General features: G+C 46.7%; 1 long non-coding RNA gene across 1 annotated transcript; it reads left to right on the top strand.

The window, feature by feature from the left end:
* The first annotated feature begins 242 nt into the window (after nt 1-242).
* LOC140699924 (uncharacterized) lies at nt 243-1,078 on the top strand. The gene is made up of 2 exons (XR_012078159.1): nt 243-356; nt 918-1,078. It is a non-coding gene; the product is annotated as an uncharacterized lncRNA (long non-coding RNA).
* Nucleotides 1,079-7,816: the final 6,738 nt, after the last annotated feature.

Raw genomic sequence — 7,816 nt, 5'->3', positions numbered from 1 at the left:
AGCACACTGATGCCCGCTAATATGCAAATTCTAACTTGTCACCAACATTAAGCCTGTAGCTGGTAGGGATGTCGAGGCCGCAGTGCAACAGTCAAATTGCTGCCCTGGGAAAGCTCACTTGTGGGATTCACTGCAATTAATTTACATCTGGCAAACACAAACACAAGGCAAAATGAAAGCGAGAATGCCCCAGAAAAGCGCAAGGGGTATTGATAATCATGTGTACTCACTCGCCCAGGTGAGAAACTTGCTGAGTGTGACCTGCAGTTTCAGCCTCCCACCCAAGAAACAGAGGAGAGAGCTCCCTGAGCCAAGAGATTTGCTTGCAGGAAATCAGACGAGGCGGCTCAGTGAAGGTAGGGTTGTGATCTGTTTTGCTCATCAGTGTATTCTACTGCCTAGAACATTGGCCAGCACACAGTAGGTACACAAGAAATCTTTGTTATTGAGATAAGCAGTAGGTGGTTCTCAAGAGGTAGTTGCATCAATTGCTGTCTTTCTTGCAAATAATGAACACCAACTCTCATTAGCTTGAGCAGAGAAGGGAGAGGCAGCTGTGCATTGGGGAAAGGTGAAAAAACCAGGCAGGAATTAGCGCAGTTCCGAATGCCTAGGTGACAGGTTCTGCCACTGGGGAGGATTGGCTCCAACCATTTTCGTGCTTCTTGGCACTCTGCTCAAAATTAAAATTTCTAGGGAGCGTGTTTGAGGGAGAGAGTCCTTTACCCAGCTTGGATTATGTGCTCAACTTTTGCCTGGAGTAATGGCTGGCACATATGGGGCCTGGCTAGAAACTGCAATTCCCAGACTCCCTTGAAGCCAAATATAGCCAAGTTTGCTCCAATGGAATCTGAGTCCAAGTAGTAGGTAGCCACCCACAAGGCCACCTTCCTCCAGGCTCCCTTTCCTTCCTGCAGGATGGACGTGGCAAAGACTGAGGCCACCCTGGAGGCCATGCACTGACGGTGGCTGACGTGTCCGCCCTGCTGGCCCAGGTCCCTGGATGATGGTGGAGCAGAGCTCTGGAATGTTACGTGACAGAGAACTAACCTTCTGTCTTAAAGTCTGAGACACTTCATTTTGGAGTCTTTGTTATGGCTACTGAGTCTTGTGCTTTAACTAATAGCAGGGGTGGAAAGGGACACGTCATTGCCCCCCTCGCCCCCAAAAGCAGTCTGTAGGGTCACTTTCATCAGAAGCAGGAGAAGTGGACACAGAACAAAGACAACAAGTGCCCATCACAATTGTTGCTATTATTGGCTCCACAGCATTATTATGCACACCAGCTACATTCCATCCAAGTAATCACAGCTCCCGCTTCCAGACTACACTGTCTGGTTTGAAATTCCTAGCCAGCAAGTGCCTCTTTCTTTGCCCCTCAAACCCATGACTTGCCCCAAGGGACCAGCTCTCCTCCACTTACTGCAATGCCAGTCGGAGCCTTCCTCCTTTAAGGAGCTGATGGATGAAGTCACAGCCCGCTGTGAAAATGAAAAGAACCGGGGTTCTGTGCCTGCCATCCTAGCTCTGCAGTCACCACCACCTGAGAGACAGACTGATCTCTCACGCTGATGCGCCCAGACCCAACCTCAACGAGCACGTTTTGCACTAACAGCCCCTAACGAGAGACCATCACCAGCGAAGTAAACAGCTCATTAGCCTGGGGAGGGAATGGTCAGCAGAGTCTGGGCTCCTAATTTGTTTTTTTATTTGTGATTTACTTTCAATCAATCCACAAGGGCTTATTGATTGCTTACTATGTGCTCATCGCTGCTTTCATTTTGAGTAGAACAATGTATCGTTTTCAAGATGAGTATTGATGTTAGAGTTTAATAAAGAAAAGTTACTGGACTTTTTTTTCCGAGTTAAACTACATACACGAACATTCGTGTATTTTAACTCTTGCTGCGTTGTTAAGAGTCACTTTTCAACGTCATGCTGGATGTCAAAAGGCAAATGGGGCTTATTTAAAATAATTCCATCCTAGAGGAAACTTTTTCTGAAATGCACTTATTCCCTTGGTGAGGCCTTTATTCTTCTTTCTTCAAGTTGCTCATCACCCATTCCTGGTCAATCTGTGCCCACACGCCAGCATCACATAGATTTGCGGCTTTTCCTTGTTAACTGTGCGGATTGTCTCTTTCAGCTTAGAGTTCTCTTCCAAAGAGAGAGGTGGACACACTGACGTCTCTGTTCATTTCCACCTCAGTCTGCACATTTTGGGATATGGTCCTTCGTGCTTTGCCCACATGCCTGGTTCTGATTAGCCCAGCTCTGATCATCAGTGTCTAACCACAGAACCTTCCAGACTGCTCACCCAAGTCTAACCCTTAGACTCTTCCCTAGCCATCGGCTGGCTGTCCCCCACGGACACTAGCTTTCTCCCTCCCCCAAAGGAAAAGAGAAGTCACTCCAGTGCGCCAGCATTTCAGGGGAGAAGTGCAACTCAGATCGGAGGTGGGGGGCTGGTCCTTCAGTGCAGAAAAATCTTTGAAGGAGCTTTCCTTACATAGAGGTGAGTGGAGCCTCATCTAGGGAGGAGGTCTAGATAAAAAGGAATTGTGAGTTTTTTGTGTGTAAGGAAGGAATCGGAATAAGGAGGGATGGGAGGCTGGAGCTAGAAGAGTCAGGATAGGAAGCCTAGATCAGAATTTTCTGCAGTGATGGAGCTGTTTTGTTTCTCTGCTGTCCAATAAAGTGGCCACTGGCCACAAGTGGCTGTTAAACACTTTGAATTGTATTTAATTTTAATTTGTTCAAATTTAAATAGTCACACATGTGGCTGGTGACCACCCTACTGGACGGCATAGGTCTAGATGGAGAAGCCTCAGCAAATTCAAGTTGAAGTCAGAAAGAACAGTTGGGGCTATTCCCTGTGTTGAAGATGGCTGAGGCCTTTTATTATCTGTCCTGTGTCCTGACAGTCTGGTCTGCAAGGTTAAGAGTAGTGGGAAGGTGGTGGATTAGGGACAATGGAAGAGAAAGACAAAAGGTTGGTACAGCAGATGGGAAGGTGAGTGGGGAGACTCAGAATGACATGTCTGCCCCCATCTGGCACCTGGTTTTGCCTCATTCTGGGACAGGAGAGAGGGGGCAGGGCACTGAAGGAATGACACAGCAACTGAGGACAAACTGGTTAGAACCAAGACGGTGGAGAGTCGACCTCCAGTAGACCTTGAGACTCATGGCATAGCCACTAGCACCATCACAGTTCCTAGGTTGACCGTAAAGGGTCAAAAAGTGCGCAGGGACCCAATTCCTGGAAATCCCAGCTCCTTCCCCAAAGGAGTTGAAATAATCCTCCCACTCATTAGCATAAGAATTTACCAAGCCCATGAAAACTGACAATCCCACACCCTGCGGTCACTCTCTCTCTTGCCTTCTGAGATGGCCAGCACTCTGTCTATGGAGTGTGTATCTCCCTGAATACATCTACTGTCCCTTTACTGTGCCTCACTTTTGAATTCTTTCCTAGACCAGACAAGAACCGATTCTCTGGCAGCATATTCTCCAGATGCCTGGTGCTTGTCAGGAAACTGTGACCCACCATGGCCCTTGGCTGGTCTGGGACCTCGTTGGGCTGCGAAGGGAGCCGGCTCTCTCAGCAGCCCACCGTGGTGACTCAAGGAACAGTGACCGGACAGGGAGACGAGAGGTGGAGTTTGAGCTGCTTTGCGCCCAGAGCCCGGGACCAGTGCTCCCAGCTAGCCCCGAGACAGCTTGAGAGACAGCAGAAGAGTGCAAAGTTGCAGAGGAAGGCTAGCTTCACCCTGCCTCTCCTTTAGCACACATCCTAAGTGGCCACCAGAGGTGAGACTCTGGGGGTTCCCCTTCCACCCTTGCCAGTGGAGGGGGACAATTTGTCACCCCAGCGGTCTCTTTGGCATGCAGATTATTTTGAGCTGAAAACGATCAAGTCCCAAAAGACTGGAAGAAACTTTGACCTTCCCCCTAACTGCCTAAAGAATGTAGACAGAGAAGCTGTTCTGGAAATGGCACCGTCACCGTGGATACTCTAGGTGTGTAGATGGGAGGAACCTAGCAAATCTGCTAAAATTCCTCTCTGTGCCCCACGGTCTCAGACTGGCCCAGCCAACACTTGTTTACCAAACATTTGTTTTCCCGTCTCCACGTCAATTGCCTTCCTCCCCTCTGAAGTCCCAAACCACTATCTCAGCACCCTCTTTTGACTTCAGCTGAAGATGATATTTAAGATGGGAGTTTTGGGGGTGGGGGTCGGGGTACAGCTCAGTGGTAGAGCACGTGCTTGGCATGCACGAGATCCGGGATTCCAGGATTCAATCCCCAGTGCCTCTGTTAAGGGGGAGGGGGACATTTGAGGGTTTTGGCCATTTTGGCGAGTTACTCACTTTTCCTGGATCTCTCCCATGTATATACGTGTCATTAAACTTTTGTGTGATTTTCTCCTGTTAATGTCTCATGTCAATTTAATTCTTAGGCCTGCCAGAAGAACCTAGAAGGGTAGAGGAAAATTTCTTCCTCCCCGACACCCATCATTCTGAGAGGAAGCAACACGGCTCCTCCCACATCCTGGAAAATTCTGAGACACCCCAATGCATAAAATGGAGAGAGGTCCCAGCACACAAGCTGCGACCAAAAGGTGTGCGGCCCTCCACGGCCAGCCTCCCGCCCAGCTAGTGCTACGGAGCAGCTGCGCTTTTCTTGTCTGCAAATTTCAGTTGTGTGAGAGCAGTGTGCCACCTGGAAACACCGTGTCTGCCGATAATGGAAATTGTTGGAGATCCTGAGGGACTGGTGAATGGGAGGGAGTGAAGAGCTGACCTGGGGAGTTCATCCCTTGGCCTTGAGCTTTTGGCTACAGGCACATGGCTCTTAGCAGTGCCAAAGAGGGGTGGGAGGAGGGTTGGTGTGGATGGGGGGGCAGAGGGTGTTTGAGGGAGGACAGTGACATTGAGGCCAGAACATAAAGGGAGAGGAAGAAACTGAAAGTCCTTCCCAATCAAGTGTCAGTGTGCCGCCTCTCCCATCCCAGCAGTCTCCCCACCTCTGGCCAAATGCCACCACATCCTGAACACTTCTGATGTCCAATGAGATGGACCTGGGTGGGCAGCATTATGCTCAACTGTACAGATGAAGAAATTGGAACTTATAAGGTCTAAGTGAAGGGGAGGGTACAGCTCAGTGGGAGAGCATATGCTTAGCATGCAGAAGGTCCTGGGTTCAACCCTCAGTACCTCCATTAAAAAAAATAAAAATTAAAATAAAGAAAGAAACCTAATTACCTCCTCCCCAAAATAAAAAAAAATTAAATTAAATTTTAAAAAGCTCTAAGTGCCTTCATCTGTGCAGCTCTGGCAGCATCAGCAGAACCAGGGACCAAGCCCAGGTCTTCTGAAGTCACGCTTGCTGCTCTTTATTACCTGCACTGCCTCTTCTGTGGGTGGGCTGCTCCCAGACCATCAGCCCACCCTTTTGGCCTCTACCTGGCTTTGCCTTTCAGTGTGTCCATAAGCCTGCTCACTTCGGCTCCAGCATCCACTTGTGCTTCTATTTCTGCTTACAGGGCAGGCTTCAGAGGGCTTGCTGGTGATTGCTGGTTTCCCAGGCTGCCAACCCCTCAACAATCCATCTGCCTGCTTTCTGACCCCAGTTTCAGCCTACTCCAGGTCTAACAGCCTCTGAGTTTTGCTCTGTCTCTGTTCTTCATTGGTCAAGTTTGCTAAAAGATGGCCCATGAAGCTGGGCTGTGTTTGGTGGGAGCCTGCCTGGACAGCAGGTCATTAGCCAATGACCACTCCACTGAGATGCTGGACCAGATGGGAGAGGAAAAGTCAGAGCCAGGGAACGGAGCCAAAGTGCATCAGGTGCGGGCCCTGGGGGGAGAGGCACCAGATCCTGTGCAAAGATCAGGAGTGTGGAAGCCAAGAGGAGATGCCAGCAAAGGCAGATAAAATTGAGGGCAGTTCTGGAGCACTGGGCATCCATCCACGGGGTATTTCTTGAAAACATGTCCAAGTATGTTTTACTCCTATTTCAACCATATTACCTTGGGTGAGATATGGTGAGACCAGGTGCAGATCAAGAGAGAGATGCTGGGAAGAGTTGTATAGATTGTTACACTCAAAGTTCCCTGGGAAGAACACAGTGCACCAGGCCGGACCACTCTGGGAAGCAGCAGCTTCGGTCACAAGGCAGAGAGAGAAAGTGGAACTGTGGGCAAGAGCCTTTACTGTGACTTCCGTGGGAAGGAACATGTGAGTCAGGGAAGGCAGACTTAGGATCGGCTCGTTCGGGTAATTTCACCAGGCTCTGGTGCTTAGGGGCTGTCGTTGGTTGTCTGGTACCTGGCCCTGGGGTGATAAGGGCAGGTGAACAGTGGCCTGGAGTGTGACAGCTCCATCAAGGTGATTGGAGGTGTGAAATTCATTGTCCACACAAGAAGGGAAACAGACCAGTCTGTAGCCAGGGCCTCAGAACTGGGTCAAGGCAGCATCTATACAAACCATATCACAACTGGGCTGGGAAGTGTTCCTAAGGAGAGTTTTGTTTATTTGTTTATAATTACAAAGTAGTAAATGGAGACTGAAAAAATTCAACAATACACTGAAAACTGATTTTAAAAGTGACTCCCCAACATCACAGGGAGACAAATTTAATAGATAAATTATGTAGATAATTTAATAGATAAATATGTATTTTTCCAGAACTCTGGCTATGCCCATCGGACATGTGTGTCCATGAACACATGCACATTATTCATGCATATGCACACTGTTTTGTGGTTTATAATAAAGATAAAAATAGAATCTTATATTGGTATGCATTTTTTTTTTAAGTGCAATAACATAACATGGACCTGCTTCCATGTCAGTACATGCAGAGGGACAATGTTCTTTTTCATGGCTGCATGGTATTCTACAGCATGGATCAACCATAATGTATTATGAATTATTCTATGAATTAATATTTATGTCACTATCAGATTTTTCCGATTACACTGACTCAGCAAACTTTGTACACATTTGCATGACTTTTGTGGGGAATACATTCTTATAAGTGAAATTTCTGGATCAAAAATCATATGCATTTTAAATTTAATTGGGTAGAATTCAATTCTGTAGAATTTCTCCCTGAAAATATTACACCAGTTTATATTCCTGTAAAAGTTTATGACTAGTCATTAGACATTATTGATCTTCATTTTTCTAATCTATTTGGTGGGAAATGTATCTCTGTTTTCATTTGTAGGTATCTAATCTCTAGGGAGGTTTGTGGGTCTTCCTATTTATTCCTGTTTCAATATCCTCCTCTATAAATAAACTCTTCAGGTCATTTCCCAAGTTTTAAACTTTTTTTGTATGTTAAGAATATCCACTTTTTACTATGTAGATTATAAATAGTTTTATGAGTCTATCATTTGCTTTTAATTTTGTTGACAGTGTTTTTTCTGTATAAAAACATTTCTGTTTTACATAATAAAATCTGTCCATATTTTCTTTTATAATTTCTGTGTTTCCTGTTTTATTTAGGATGGCTTTCTCACTAGGGGTAGACTTTTAAGGGGACAAGGTAGGGCTGGGCAGTATTCCCAGCACTGATATTATCCCGAAGTGGATCTATTTCTGATTTCCCAGAAGACTCTTGGTGGCTAGGGGCTGGGTAGGGATGCCAAATGCACAAGGCATTGATTCAGTGGTTCTGAAACCTCCAAGTGCCATATTCCTCTTTGAGATTCTGATAAAAGCTATGCACCCCACCCATGATTTTGACTATGATTTCAGAGATTTTACAGACTATCTTAATTCTACCTACCAGTGACTTGTTTATTCTTCCT

The sequence above is a fragment of the Vicugna pacos genome, chromosome 2 (assembly GCF_048564905.1).
Source record: "Vicugna pacos chromosome 2, VicPac4, whole genome shotgun sequence".
Taxonomy (NCBI): domain Eukaryota; kingdom Metazoa; phylum Chordata; class Mammalia; order Artiodactyla; family Camelidae; genus Vicugna; species Vicugna pacos.
Note: the sequence above shows the minus strand (reverse complement) of the source record. Positions and strands in the feature narration are given on the sequence as shown.